At 52.2% G+C, this 14,998-nt stretch overlaps 1 protein-coding gene across 8 annotated transcripts in view; it reads left to right on the top strand.

Moving 5' to 3' along the window:
* VDAC1 (voltage dependent anion channel 1) overlaps window positions 1-14,998 on the top strand; it is a 40,037-nt gene that overhangs the window by 2,482 nt on the left and 22,557 nt on the right. For 2 of the 8 annotated variants that reach the window (XM_073878493.1, XM_073878489.1), the window contains exon 1: window positions 10,595-10,715. The exons of 1 other annotated variant lie outside the window; for it this stretch is intronic. The gene's annotated coding sequence lies outside the window, so the exon portion shown is untranslated. Of the gene's footprint in view, window positions 1-10,311; window positions 10,500-10,594; window positions 10,716-14,998 lie in introns of those variants that run through there. 5 more of the 8 variants (XM_073878491.1, XM_025860800.2, XM_073878494.1 and 2 more) reach the window with 5 other exon arrangements.

Here is a 14,998-nt window from a genome sequence, read left to right as displayed (position 1 = left end):
TATATATATATATATATATATATATATAAAATTTGTCAAGTGTATGTCATGCATACTTGAGGGATGGTTGAGATGCCCTAGCAAGACATGGACAAGGTCTGGGAATGAATTTATTATACAAAAAAGAACATAGTTCCAGTTATGGTAGGTGGGTGGTGAATACTCTAAAAAAATGCATATTACTGTTGGTTTTATTGTCTCTTCAATAAGAGGGTCATTCCTCTTCAGACCTTAGCTCACCTGTCACCTTTTCAGAGACCTTTCCAAACTTCTTGGTTAAAGTTGGTCTTCTCTGTATAATTCGGTATTTTAGTGCCTTGTTTGTGCCCACATAGTACTTGTCATATTTGCAAATGCTCTCTCCCTGCAGCCTGTGAGCTCCCTCAAGAAAGGTAGGGACTGTGTCTGCTTTTGTCTCCCAAGGTCTCTCTAGGGCCAGCACAGTGCCTTGGACATGCTTGCTGCTCAGGAATTGTTAATTGAGGTATGAATGAGGTGAGGTCTGAAGGAAGGAGGAGGGAGATGCTGCAGGTGCAGGAGGGAGAGCTCATGGTTGGTTGGGGGAGGGGAGGCTGGGATCAGCCTAGTGCAGTGGGCCCTGATCCGGGATGTCTAAGACTGCATGGGCCAGCACTTGAGAATCTGATTAAATCAGTGTTTTGCAATCTTGGCACTGTTTATATTTTGGGTTAGATAATTCTTTGTTGTGGGGGGCTGTCCTGTTTAATATGTTTAGCGGCATCCCAGGCCCCTGTTCCCTCGAGGCCAATACCACATCCTCCCTTGTGACATTTAAAAACATCTCCAAATGTTGCCAAATGCCCCCTGGCGACTGCCCATGGAGGTGGGTCAGAAAACCAGTCTATCACCCTAGTGAGCCTGAAATCTTTGCATGAAGATGAACTGAGGATGTAAAAGAGGGACACTGAAGCCTGTCTCACATAGGAACCGCTCTCTTGAGAACGTGTTAGTCAGAATCGTCTGGGCAACAGGCACGGTGTGTGCTGCCACCTATTGGTGGACGCTTGGGAGTGCACCCATGGCAACACAGACCCAGGGACCGCTAAGCAACTTGCCCGGCAGGTGGGCGGCAGCAGGGCTGGCCCTGAAGGGCTTCTCCTTAAGGGTGGGCCAGGGAAATCCCAGATAAGGCCAGCCAGCGTGTGTAGCAACCAGGAGAGCCAGTGGGAACAGGACATTTTCCTATCATTTTGGTCAAATGTTTAATGATGTGTTATTTTTTTTTTTAAGATTTTATTTATTTATTTAATTGACAGAGAGAGACAGCGAGAGAGAGAACACAAGCAGGGGGAGGGTCAGAGGGAGAAGCAGGCTTCCCGCGGAGCAGGGAGCCCGATGCGGGGCTCGATCCCAGGACCCTGAGATCATGACCTGAGCTGAAGGCCGTCGCTTAACCAACTGAGCCACCCAGGCGCCCCTAATGATGTGTTTGTTAAAAAAAAAAATCAGGCCAACTTACTTATTTCTCTCTTCCTTTTTCCTGCAGACACTATGATCCCTCCTCCTTAGAAATCCTCTGATTTGGGCTTGGCCCTCAAGGGTTTGTATCAGGACAGGGACCCTTTGAGATGGGGTCATGCCCAGCTTCTTGTTCCTCAACCACTCCCCTTGGCCAGACTGCCGGTGATCCCAGAGGCAGCCCCCTCCCACAGGCTACCCTTGTGTGCGGGGGCGTGAGGATTGATGGGGGAGAGGGCAGGAGGTTGGCACCTCCCATGGCCAAACCCAAACTTACCATCTTCTGCTACACCTGCCCCTTTTCTGTGCCTCCAGCTCTACAGGGACAGCACCAGCCCTATTTACACAGCCAGAAACATCACCTCCATCACTGAGTCCTACAGGTTGTGCTTCCTCTGAGTCTACTTTATCTACCCTCCCACCTCCATTGCTGTTTTCACCATTGTCTGAGCCCCCCCTCATCCCAAGTCTAGGTCAGTGCAGTGGCTCCACTGGACTCTTCTATTCCATGCAGTATTGCCTGAGGTCAAACACTGGTGGCTGCATTGAGCTGGAAGCTTGGCCAGGACTGTAATGTTCTAGATGGCTACACTCACGTATCTGGTAGCTGGGGCTGAGGATGGGGGTGGGGAAGTAACTCAGCATCTCTCTCTCCTGCAGGGTAGTTGAATGTATCTGGGGGACTGGGGCTACAAAAGACAAAGAAGGGAAGTTCCTTGGCCTCTAAAGTCTAGGCTTAGAACTGGCACACTGTTCCTTCCAGCACATTCTGTGGGTCAGAGCAGGACCCAGGGCCCGCCAAGTTTTAATAGGAGTGGAAGTAGACTCCACCTCTTGGTGAGAGACTCCTGATGGTTGGGAGGAACTGGCCACCATCTTTGCAGACCACCCACCATACCCACCACCCTCGGGTCAGTTCAGCCTCTCCATTAAAGATTCACTTACTCGGGGCGCCTGGGTGGCTCAGTTGGTTGGGCGACTGCCTTCGGCTCGGGTCATGATCCCAGAGTCCTGGGATCGAGTCCCGTATCGGGCTCCCAGCTCAGTGGGGAGCCTGCTTCTCCCTCTGGCCCTCTCCCATCTCATGCTGTTTCTCTCTCTCTCTCCCTCTCAAATAAATAAACAAATAAATAAATAAATAAATAAATAAAATCTTTAAAAAAAAAAAAGATTCACTTACTCACTTCATTTCCGCTTAAAAGTCTCCTGTCAGGCTGTCCTGAGTAGACCCTCCCCCCATTGCTTTCTACCCCTACACTGCCGACATTTACCAGCACTTGACATTATAGTTCATATTTATTGGCTAACTTGGAGTCTTACCCACTGTACAGTAAGCCCCAAGAGGGGAGGGACTATGTCTGTTTAGTTCAGTGCTAAGTCCTCAATATCTGCAAGAGCGCCTGGCCCATTGTAGGAACTCAGTACATGTTTGTTGAATGAATGAATGTTCCTAAGAGACTTTCTTCCATAGCACTTACCGAAGTTCATCATTACATGTAGATTTGATGGTGATTTGAGCAAAGTCTGTCTTTTCCACAAAGAAATACCCACCATTATATTATATTGCTACTTCTCAGGGCAGTGTCTGGAAAATTGGAAACCGCAATGAATTTTGGCTGAATGAATGGATTCTGAGTGGAGGGACAGGCAGCAGGGCAAAAAGTGAAGCATCTTCCTAGGGAGTCCTCCCACTTTACAACACACAGACACTGGATCTTGAAGAGGGCTGTAAATAAAAATATTTTGAGGGGCACCTGGATGGCTCATTTGGTTAAGCAACTGACTCTTGATTTCGGTTCGGGTCATGTTCTCAGGGTCCTGGGATGGAGCCCCCGGCGGGCTCTGCGCTCAGTGGGGAGTCTGCTTGTCCCTCTCCCTCTGCTCTCTCTCTCTCTCTCTTTCCCCCTCTCTCCCTCTCTCGCTGATAAATAAATAAAATCTTTAAAAAAAATTAAAGAAAATGCTCTGAATTGATATGCTTTAACCCCTCTCCCCTCGTTGGGAGTAGCCACACCCTGAATTTCTCACTGTGAGGCTATGTAAGGTCACAGAGCATTTCTCTGAGGACCACTGGGGCTGCTTCTGAAAAACGTGGGTGGTGGCCCCACCCCCAAAATATTAATGGAGCACCTTGACTGGGGAGACCCCACCACCTGCATATACCAGTCGCCCTCCAGGTGATTCTCATATGCACCACAGTTTCAGAAACATTGCTTTCCATTTCTGTGTTCTAAGTTTGGGTTTCTGGGGGCTGGGTTTTTCTGTAAACCACCTGTGTCTCTTAAATTCTTGATAGCTGTATTTCCCTCAGAAGGCTTTGTAAACAAGCAGTCTGTTCCATAATCTCTGAAAAATAAGGCATGTTTCCTTACCTTTTGGGGAAATCTGATGCTCAGGATCATGGAGAGATGATCATTGGTCCAATCTCCTATGGTTGGGCAGGATCATGCTTAAACCACAGCAGGCAGAAAGGAAGCAAAACTGGGTTTCTCCTTCTGCAGATTTACTAGGTGTGGAATTAGGAGGTTTGTATCTGGAGCTTAGAGAGAGAAGAGGTGGGGTCCTTGATATGGGGAGGCCCTTGGTACAGTTAGTGGGAAGCCAGTATTGCCCCAGGGTTGAGGAGGAACTGGGGAGGGAAAGAAAGGGAGAAAGGGCTTACTCTTCTTACGTAAAAGTCAGGGAAGAACTTGTTTTGTAAGGCCAGGGCAGCAGGGCTGCTAAGTTTAGATTTGAACCTGAAACTTCTGAACTTCGAGAGGCTTCTGAGGCTGCCGCTCCCTTGGGCGGTGCTGTCAGGAAGGGCTGTGTCTCTGGCTCCATGGTCTCCACCTGGGCAGCTGGGGGAGATGGTGGGCATTAGAGGAAGGAGAGACCTAACCAGTTTTAGGAAAGCTATGGCAGGGGTGCCTGCGTGGCTCAGTCCTTTAAGTGTCTGACTTCGTTTCGGGTCATGGTCCCAGGGTCCTGGGTTCGAGCCCCGCGTCGGGCTCCCTGCTCAGCGGAGAGCCTGCTTCTCCCTCTCTCTTGTGCTCTCTCTCTGTCAGGTAAATAAATAAAATAAAGAAAAAAAGGAAAGTTACAGCATTTCCAGAGAAAACCCTGATGGTCAGCCCAACCCCTACAATGTCTCCTCCAGCAAAGAGGACAGTAGGTCATGGAGGGGGCGGGGAATGAGAGACTGCGGGGGGGGGGTGCAATGGCAGGAACACTTTGGCTCAGTAGCCAGTAGCCAACCTGGCTGCTGATTTGTTGCCTGCCTACCTGTCACTGCCCCCATCAGCCAGAACGTCTCTCCCACCTGCCAGGACGGAGGGGAGGCGCTGGTGGTGGGGCCAGTGGGGAAGCCCCAACTGTCTTGGAGCCCCTTGGGGGGGGGTCTCCGGAATAAGAACCAGCAGGTAGTGTGGTCTCAGCTAGGGCAGATGCTGGGTCTGAGAGCAGACCTTGGTCAGCCAGGAGAAACCAGGAGAAGCCAGTCAGCCCTCTTCCTACGGAATGTCTGTGTGTCCGGGTGTTTGTGAGTGGGGGTGGGGGGCGGCTTAGCGGAAGTGCTACGTGAGAGGGAGCACAGCCCACAGAACCATCCCCTCTGACACCAATTGCAAGTCTCAGGGTTCCCAAGATCGCTTTTACATGTAATAATGTACGGAGACTTGTAGAACTCTCTGAGAGCCATTATACTCACAGTTATGTTTATGGAATATTGCCAACTAGGGAAGTTCAGTCTAGCCTGGGTGACCAGAGATTTACTGGGGTTCCGTAGCCAATTGTCCACATAGCTGACATCAGCTTCCAGTCTCTCCCAAGGTCCAGCAGCTACTGTGACTCAAAGCCCCCACCCTAAATCACATTGTTAGTTTATCTAGTAGCTGGTCCCCACCCTAAATCACATTGTTGATTTATCCTGTGTGGCCAGCCCTCACCCTAAATGAAGATACTCCTATCTGGCATGACCTTGCAAGGGCTCAGAGATTATTTTCCAGAAGCTAAGGGCAAGTTCCAGACCACTCTTAGAATGAGGTGAGGTTAAATTCTTTATCACACAGGCAGATTAAACAGCCCCCAGCCCACACCAAGGCTTTGAGGCCATTCTTCCTGGATGATTGACAACCCATAGGCATGATGCCTAGCTGTCTGGCCAGGAGGACAGAGAACAGCTGTCCCCAAAGTGTGCCACCTGCCTAGAGGGAGGAGTAAGCCACTCCAGGTCAGTCACCTCTCTTTGCGCTGTGTGCCACTCACCATCTATTTAGACGTTTGTTTACTCACCATTTACTGAACACCTGCAATGTGAACAGCATTCTAAGGAGGAGATGGAGAATAAAGAGCAAACCAACAGTGAAATAATTTTAAAGTGAGCTATGTGCTATTAAAGAAACAAAGGACTGATCTCAGAGTAAGGAAAGAGGGGAGAAAAGAACCTGCTTTAGATTGCATGGCAGGAAAAGGCAGCTTTAAGTGGGTTCCCTGTTAGCTGAGAATGAGAAAGGAACCAGCTGTGGGAAAGACAGGGGAAGAGCATGCCTGGTGTAGGGGCACTTGGGCCTCAGCAGCCACGTGATGCCTCCATACAGCTTGTGAAAAGGCACCCAGAGGCAGAAACATAATTGCTTCCTTGTGGCTGACACAACCCTGTCAGAACCCAAGGCTTCATGAGCCATGTCTGGACAGGATCTCAGCTCCACACACCCCCTTGGCCTGTGCCTGTGCAGTGTATAAGCCACAAGACCCGACATGGTAACCTTGGACAGACAGTGCCTGGAAGCAAGCACCCCTGGGGCAGCCCTACTGGGTTGGTGCCAGAAACCAGGCCATTTTAGCTCCATCTGACCTCGCCTGCTTTTCAAATAATGTTTTGCCTGTTAGCAGAGGCCAGGGTGCAGAAATTGGGAAATTCTTCCTCAAGTCCCAGACCTTTGAGCAGTCCATGAAAGTCAAGGGCAAGAGGCATTTCTGTGTCTGTCCTCAGGGCACACTGCACTGACCCCTTACTGTTGGGGTCTGGAAGAGGAGTTCCCTGTCTCTTGCAGTAAAAGAGGATCCTAGCTGAATTTTTTCCTGGTTTTCTTCATCTTTTGCAGGACCGAGTACAGGCTGAGCAAAGGATAAACTCTTGCCGCCTTTTAGCTCAGAGGTCTCTGGTAGGATACCAACCCAAGTCAGTTCCGCTTAGTACCCTCAGCCCCACGCAAACACACCCACACCCATGTGAGCATGCGCACACATTGGGGGTCCCTGTCAGGGGCCCTTACAAGTACCAGAGCTGGACTGGGATTGAGCCTCAGGTTTGCCATACAGGTTTGCCATGTAGTGGTAGATCTGCATTCCAAATCACAGGTAGTTTTATACAGCAGAAATCCTGCCTCTTTTCATGATTGTTTGATCTCGGGGCGCCTGGGTGGCTCATTCAGTTAAGTGTCTGCCTTTGGCTCAGCTAATGATCCCAGGGTCCTGGGATTGAGCCCTGAGTAGGGCTCCCTGCTCAGTGGGGAGTCTGCTTCTCCCTCTGCCTTCCTGCTTGTGTTCTCTCTCACATAAATAAATAAAATCTTAAAAAAAAAGTTGGAACTTAAGAGAACATAAAAACAAAAACACTATATATATATAGGTTGGAATAATTAGGACGGGCGCCTGGGTGGCTCAGTCAGTTGAGCGACTGCCTTCGGCTCAGGTCATGATCCTGGAGTCCCGAGATCGAGTCCCGCATCGGGCTCCCCGCTCAGCGGGGAGTCTGCTTCTCCCTCTGACCCTCTTCCCTCTCATGCTCTCTGTCTCTCATTCTCTCTCTCTCAAATAAATAAATAAAATCTTTAAAAAAAAAGGAATAATTAGGACATGAACATCTTTGAGAGGTCATTATTCTGTCCACCACGGTTTGTCTCTACAGTTTTTAATGTCGTGGTTGCAGTAATACTAATACATGATTGCCTTCCATTAGCATTGTAGTAGAAATACTTCCCCATAGGAAGGCTTTGTGACCCTCTTTCCTCGAGGATATGAATGCTCTATAGAAGGTATAAGCTTCAATTTGCTCAAGCTGGAAACCAGGCTGTATTCCACTCTGGGCTGCTACACATCTTTCTGACGCTAGTATGCCCCATTCTTGGAATTGCTTTAGCACGGGTTCCCAGGAAGAGAGAGGTCAAAGGATTAGGTTTATGATTCTTGTTATATATTGCCTGATTGCTTTCCAGGACTATATCAGTTTACAGTACCTCTCCTGATCAACCTCACCTGGCCTTCTCATAAAAAAGTTCTCTCATTTAATAGTAAAGGTATTGTATCGCATTAAAGAATATTTGGGACATATAGAAAGAGCTAAAGGAAAAAAACCCCACTCTGTTCCATAAATTGCTTTTCTTAAGTTATTTATTTATTTATTTGTAATCTCTATACCAGTGTGGGGCTTGAACTCATGACTCATAGTCAAGAATCACCAAGTCCCATAACCTGATACCCAACTTTCATTAATCATAAATTTCCTTCCAATATTTCTCTCTGTGTGTATGTATATATAATTTTTAAAAAAAATCATGTATATGATGTTGGAACTTCTTGGAACTGTTTTAAATCCTAGGAACCTCATGGTTTTGGATATGCCGGAGAAATTTTTTATTGTGTTTATCTTGGGATGTCCCCAGGATCTGGTCCCTGTCTCTCTTTTGTGGGCTGGCTTCATTCTTAAGGGCAAGTCTTTATTTCAAAAGCCCCAGGAAGTCTGGCCAGGGTCATTGGTCCATCCCCATAGCCAGTAGCGTGCAGTGCTTTGATTGGTCCAAGAAAGGCCCCGGAGTCAGGGATGGAGTCAGTTCCATCAGAGCTTGTGGACTGACAGGAGGGGGTGAAGGGTCATTTCCTCCAAAGAAAAACTGTTATACCTGACCTGGGTTTATTAGTTCATAATTGCAAGAGAGGACCTGATTGGCTGGTGTTGAGTCAGGTGCCCACTCCCAGCTCAAACCCCTGGAAGACAGAGTGAAGGTGGGGTTGCTAAGCCTGGCATGACAGGCTGCCTTGTTCAGTTCTTCCCTTGGGGCTGTGGTGGGGAGGGGTCAACATTGGGGTCTGAGGATTCCATGTCTCACCAGATTTCTTCACTGTTTTCTGAGTGCTTACCTGTTTTCTCTCCCATTTTAAACTCGCCACAGCCCTCTGAAGTTGAAGCTGAGCGGTTAGCCTTGTTGCCCAGGGTCACACCGCCAGTGAGTCAAAGGGCACTCACGATATTATTATAGCAGCACTTAGGGGAGCCCCAGAAGGGACCCAGAGCAGGTGGGGCATGGGGAACTCTTCCCATGCTGAGGAGTCCTGAAAGGGGGTTTGGCAAAGGAATGCTGGAGAGGAGGGAGCCCCTAGGACATTTGGACCAAGCATTACACCTGGGCTTCACTGACCCAGGGTGAGGCATTTGCTCCTAGCTCATGTGAGGTTTCCAGAATCCCATCTTCCCATAGAGCCATCTGGTTCTGCCCTGCTTCCCTGAGGTTCTGTCCTCCCAAACTCCACTGTACTGCACTCATGGGTGACCAGGGGCTTTCCTTCTCTCACTCTCTCCAGCAGTGTGCCGGGATCTTTGTGTGCGGAGTGGAGATGACCACGCTGGGAAGCTCTGAGTCCTGTAGTCAGCCATGGAGCTTCTCATGGGCTTGGGGAGAGTTCTAGCATTGGTCCTCCACGCTCCAGGACCTCAGGGGGTTTAGCTGTGCTTGCTTACATTTTCAATCAGACTTGAGCCCTCTACAGAGCCCAGTGCTCCTTGTCTGCACCCCGCCCCCCCATAAGCTAGCGCCCTTCTTCCTCAACATCCCACCCCCACTGGAACACCAGTTGCCCTTTCCCATTTAAACTGCCATCTCTTTCCAGAAGCCTGTCCTGACTGCCTCTGCCCAAGCCCCAGTTGCCTACTCCTTGAATTTGTGCCACAGGTGTTAGCCACAGCTAGCGAGTGTCCTGATTCCGTAGCCCTGCACCGCCTCCACCGGGGCCCCAGACGCCCCAAGCCTCGGAGAACGTTTGTTGGCTGAGGCGAAGGTCGTGCAGAATCTTCATCCAGCCACGAAGTGATTCATTCTTGGGAACACTCAGTGGTAATTCTTTGATGAAGGAGACCACCCGCTCAGGCCTAGCGGGGAGACGCCACTCTCTTTACCGGGGGAGGCAGGCCCCTGGTGGACGCGCGTTCCCCGATGGGGCCCCCGGCTGGCCAGAACCTGCATTACGTCTGCGCGCTGGGAGACTCAGGAGATAGTCTGGCGAAACGCAATTTACTTTTTTCACTTCTCAAAATGCTCGGAAAATGGCTCCTAGCAGTTTCGCTCCAGGGAAAAAGTGTCTGCTAATCTGGAGTGCAAACTTGGCGCACAGAGGTTTTTCTCAGCGCTTTGCCCTCGGCCGCCGCGGGGCTCGGCGAGCCTGGCGTAGTGCAAGGAAGGGTCAGAGGAGGGAAACATTGCGTCGGGAGCCGGGGGCCGGGGGCCGGGAGCCGGGGAGCGACAGTCGTGGCCTCTCCTTCGTATCCGCGCCGCCTCGGGCGCCCAGTCCCCCAGCCAGGCCTGGGACTACCCCCAGGGGCACAGAGCCCCATGTAACATCCCGTGCGGGCTTTGCCCGGGTAGGGGTCCCGGGGGTCACCCAGGCCACCCGGGCTAGGCGCTGGTCCAGCAACGCTCGCCGCATCATCTCCCGGGGGAGGGCGACTGTCTCCCAGCCGCGAGGTCGGGTTGGGGGCCCAGGATCCCGCGCGTCTTCTGTTAGCGCAGGACCCACCCCACCCCCGGCCACCGCTCAGCGAACCGGAAGACCTTCCCCCTCCTCCACGCAAGCTTCACCCCGGCGGATTTCCAGCCAGGACTGGCCCGCACGGCCGGCCGGCACGCGTGTCCCCGCGCACGCACACAGCCTGCGCACGCCAGCCCTCACGCCGCCTCGTCCCCGTGCCCGGGCGCACGGAGCTCTCACGCGTGCCCGCACACCCGGTGGGCACACGTATCCGCGGCGGGCACTGAGAGCACACGAAGGTAAGGGCGCGGGCCCGCTGGGGACCCGGGCCCAGGCCTGGTCGGTGTCCGGGGCGGGCTCAGGGGCGGAGCTCGCGGGTCCCGGCGCGCAGGGTCGGGGCGGGTCCGCGCCGCCGCCGTCCGCGCCGTCCCGCCCTCGGCCCGGCAGCTCGCTCCGTTCCTCTCGCTGCAGCCCCCGCGGTAGCAGCCGCCGAGCCCGCCGCCACCGCCCCTGAGGTAGGCGCCTCGGACCCGGGTCCGCGCTCAGCCCCGGGGAGCTGAGGGGGTTGGCGGTGCGGGGGGGAGCGGTCGTGGGCGAGGGGCCGAGGGCCGGGCCCCAGGGAGGGAGCGGGAGCGCTCCGCGCGGGCCTGGCCGGTCAGTGGTGGGCACAGCAGGCCGCGCGGGCCAGCGGCAGAGCGGGCTCGGCCGGGGGAGCGGGAGGCCGGACGTCCGGGGGGCTCCTGCGGCGGCGACTGGAGCCTGCGGGGGCCCCTGCGGGCGGAAGGGCACGGGCCGCCGCCGCGGAAGGCCAGGCCGGCTGCAGGTCTAGGTGACCTTTCCCGGCGGCGCCCTCTGGCCCTGGATCCCGCCAGCGCGGGTCGGGCGGGGGACCGCCTGCCACCCACGCTCGCCGGGCTCGGCCCACGGACCTGTGCGGGCCATGCTGTCGCCGCGGGGATGAGTTCTTGTGACGGCCGGGGCCCTTCGCTCCCAGCCCCACGCGCCCTATCCGGCCTGTCGGGTCCACGCCCAGGGAAGCTGGCGCCCGGCACTTGTCCGCGGGTGCCAGCTCCTTACGGGGCGGAACCGGAGGCTGAGTCGACTTAGGCCGCTGGGCCCTGGGCAGTAGGCTAGGCCCGGGGAGAGGACGCCCGGAGGGGAGCGGATGTGGCCTCCTTGGCCTTAGGAGGGATTCCCGGTTCCTTTGCTCATTCATTCACCGAGTGTGGCGGTGCTTTCACGAAACTGGTTCAGGGCCCTTGGATTTCAGGGCTGCAGTCCTAGTGACTTGTCCAAGGTCACACAGCCAGGACGATACCAAGCCTGGGTTTTCTCATCTGTGGAATAGGAGTAATTATAGCTCTCCTTTGTTGGGTTTTTGGGAAAAATGAAATGAGTTGGTTAACTCAGAGCCTTCGGTAGAAACCTTGACAGCCTTGAGGCTTTTGGGGAGGATTTAGCCCATCCTCTGCACACCATTTTTACTCCACGTGGTGTTCTGGAAAGGGTTCAATAAACATAGCCAGCTACTGTTATTTTAAACATTATTATTAAACACTTGTGTGCCAGGCATTGAGTAATTTTCAGGATAATTCAGGAAAAATCCTGTAAGTTTATAGACAGACAAGGTCAGGCTGAAGCAGGAAGTTGCGTGTGGGTGCAGAGCTGAGGGAAGCCTAGCCCTGTTTGACCTGAGGGAAGCCTAGTCCTTGACCAGCCTCACCTCTCCGGAGGAGATAGGGAATGGACCCCTCCTTTGCCTAATACTCGGTTGGCAAGGCCAGGGCAGACTGCCCAGGGCTAGCCTTGTTTCTCCACCCCAGCTCTGGACTGAGTTCTAAGGGTTAGGCTTAAGCCCTATGCAGCTTTGTTTTCAGTGCCTGGGGTGGTGCCACTTGGCGCACAGTAGGTACTTGAGAAGGGTCTTTGGGGGTAAATGCACTCTTGCTTTTTATCCAAGAGGCAACTCACCCTTTCTGATAGGATAGTTTTTAGCATTGCAGCACATGGCTTATAGTAGGTGCTCATTAAGTATTTGCGAAATTATTGAATGGGCATATGCAGTGGCTGCAGGCCCAGACCATAGTCTCTTGATCTTGGACAGCCTTTCTTTTTTTTTTTCCCCTTCTTTAAATTTTTTTATTGTTATGTTAATCACCATACATTACATCATTAGTTTTTGATGTAGTGTTCCATGATTCATTGTTTGTGCATAACACCCAGTGCTCCACGCAGAATGTGTCCTCTTTAATACCCATCACCAGGCTAACCCACCCCCCACCCCCCTCCCCTCTAGAACCCTCAGTTTGTTTTTCAGAGTCCATCGTCTCTCATGGTTTGTCTCCCCCTCCGATTTCCCCCCCTTCATTCTTCCCCTCCTTGGACATCCTAAGGGGCACGCACATCTCACTTCCAGAAAATAGCTTTGCTTAACGAGAGTCACACATGTTTCAAGAGCTGCAGTGGAATGTACAGCCCTAGAGCTCTGAGAGGCAGAACTGTTTCCTAATTTGAAATAACTGCTTTAAACTTGTTACCTTCATTCTGTGACTTTTCACGTCCTGTGGGAAACCTGTAGAACTGTGTTTTCTGGGCGTGTGGGGGAGGGTGACCCAGGTGAATGGGATTCTGCTAAGGTTTTGGGCCTGGTGCTTTTCCCCCCTCTCTGATGGTGGGTGGGTTGGTAACTTCAGCACTGGAGTTGTCCAGAGTAAAATGTTTGACCCTGCTGTCAGTTGATTACTTAGGTTTATTTCTGTATTCTATTCTATAAGCAGGGCTATCTGTAGACACAAACACAGCGGCTTAGGGGGACCATATAGTAAGGAGTTGCCATGGGTTGCTGGTCCTGATGGGCACTAGGCAGATGTGGGCAGTACCCTTCAAGCTGGTCATTGACCCTCACCTTCACTGGTAAGATGCTCCCAAGGCATTGCAGTTCACTTTGCCTTTGGTGGAATTTCTCGTGGCCTGACCTCTTTGTTGGTGGTGACTGAGAGAGGCATATGTGTGGTTGAGAGCCAGCCCAAGCTTGCAGGCAGCCCCTCAGGGTGCTCAGAGGGTCTGTGGCCTTGGACTTCCTACAGACTCCTCTGGTAGCCGCTGAGGAAATGTGACCAGTGGGATCCTCAGCTGGGCCCGGGCACCTTCCTCCTTTTGACTGCTTGCTCTCGGGGGGTGTGGGTGATTGGGTATCTATGCCCTTTACCCAGAACTGTGCTGGAGAGAGTCTTGGAGTGCAGATTGAGTTCACAACACATCTCTGACGTGAGCCACTGGATCTAGTACAGGTCAAGTCACTGTCTTATTCCTCAGTTTCTCCACTGTGTGATCATCATCATCAAAACAGTCGTTCTTACTTGAGAGCCTGCTCAGCACCCTCCTGGGGGATTAACATGTTCTGTGATGTTGAATCCACCATCCTACAAACCTTGGGAGAGAGGTCCTGTTGTTTCCTTTTCATGGGTCAGGAGGCTTGAGCACAGAGTTGGGACCCAGGGCGTGGTCTGGCTAGTTCCAGGGCTGGTGGTTTCACACCGAGGTTGCACACCAAGGGGCCACTGTGATGAGCTAATAGAGTAGAATATGCTGTTCAGCCGGAGAGTGTTCTTCTTTCACGCTGATCAGAGTGAACATGTGTATGGCTGGGTGTAGGCTAGCTGTCAGTGGATTGCAGTCAGTGGAGTCACCCCTTTGTTGCAAGGACAGTGACCCTGGGTGTCTATCAGGAGAAAGGTCAGTTTTTCCTGGAATGAGGTAGGAGGCATGCTAGGACCTACCTGGAGAATATTCAGCTAAACAGTACCTCATTGTGGTCAGGGAGGACTCTGGACCCTGTGGTTGAGGGTGACCTTTGGATAACTTGCATAGCACTGGTAATTATAATAAGGAATATATAAAATGTAAACCTCTAACAAAATACTGTCTGTGGTTGTTGCATACCTCCCAGGTACCATTCACTGTATTAAGTATTTTATGTTAACAATCTAATTTAGTTCTCACAGTGATGCTGAGACAGGTACTCTTTCCCCATACTAGAGCCGAAGAAAAGTGCGACTTGTCTTGCACAGGTCACATATCTAGAGAGTTGTGGAGTGGTATTGGAACTCAGGGCTGCTTGACTCCCAGGGCTGCTTGACTCTACCTGCCCAAGCACTGTCTATTTTAACCCCACTGGGTCAAGCCAGGTAGTGAGGCTCCAGGGAACTTGGGTAGTCTGAGACCAGGAAGGAGCCCTGGGTGCGCCTGGGACTCAGACCTTGGCATGCTGCCTGCCAGCCCAGGCCTTTCTTCCCTTGGTGGGTGGGGAGGCAGGCAGGGTGCCCCCAAGTCAGTTACATTGTCTTGAAGCTTCTTACGGAAGGCTTTGCTGGTGGTGGCCTACCTCCCAGAGTGTTTTTTGAAATAGAAGCAAGCCTAGGAAGCTGGGCTGCCCGGTGTGAGACTGTCATGGAGTGGGAGGGAAGGACAGCTGCACTGGAACACAGACTTGCTACCAGAGCGCAGGACGCTGGCTTTGCCAGCATCCTGTAGGCCTAGCCAGGGCCTGCCTTTTTCGTGAGAAAGTGTGGGATGGGGGTCTGTGGGGAGGCTTCTGATGGTGTTGGCCCAATATATTGGCTTTCAGAGCCCAGCTGGCCTTCTACTGGGGAACTTGCTTTTCCTTGTCCCCAGAGTTAGGGGGAGGTGCTTTTATTCTAATCCCTGGCTGGTCTAATGCTCCTCCTATATGCTGGCCCAGTTCTGCTCAGAAAAACCACCTCTAATGCTGTTAAGAGAAACAGCAGAACCAAAGGCT

The sequence above is a fragment of the Callorhinus ursinus genome, unplaced genomic scaffold, assembly GCF_003265705.2.
Source record: "Callorhinus ursinus isolate GAN/ISIS: 27379988/994484 unplaced genomic scaffold, GSC_fseal_2.0 scaffold30, whole genome shotgun sequence".
In the NCBI taxonomy this organism is placed as follows: Eukaryota; Metazoa; Chordata; class Mammalia; order Carnivora; family Otariidae; genus Callorhinus; species Callorhinus ursinus.
Note: the sequence above shows the minus strand (reverse complement) of the source record. Positions and strands in the feature narration are given on the sequence as shown.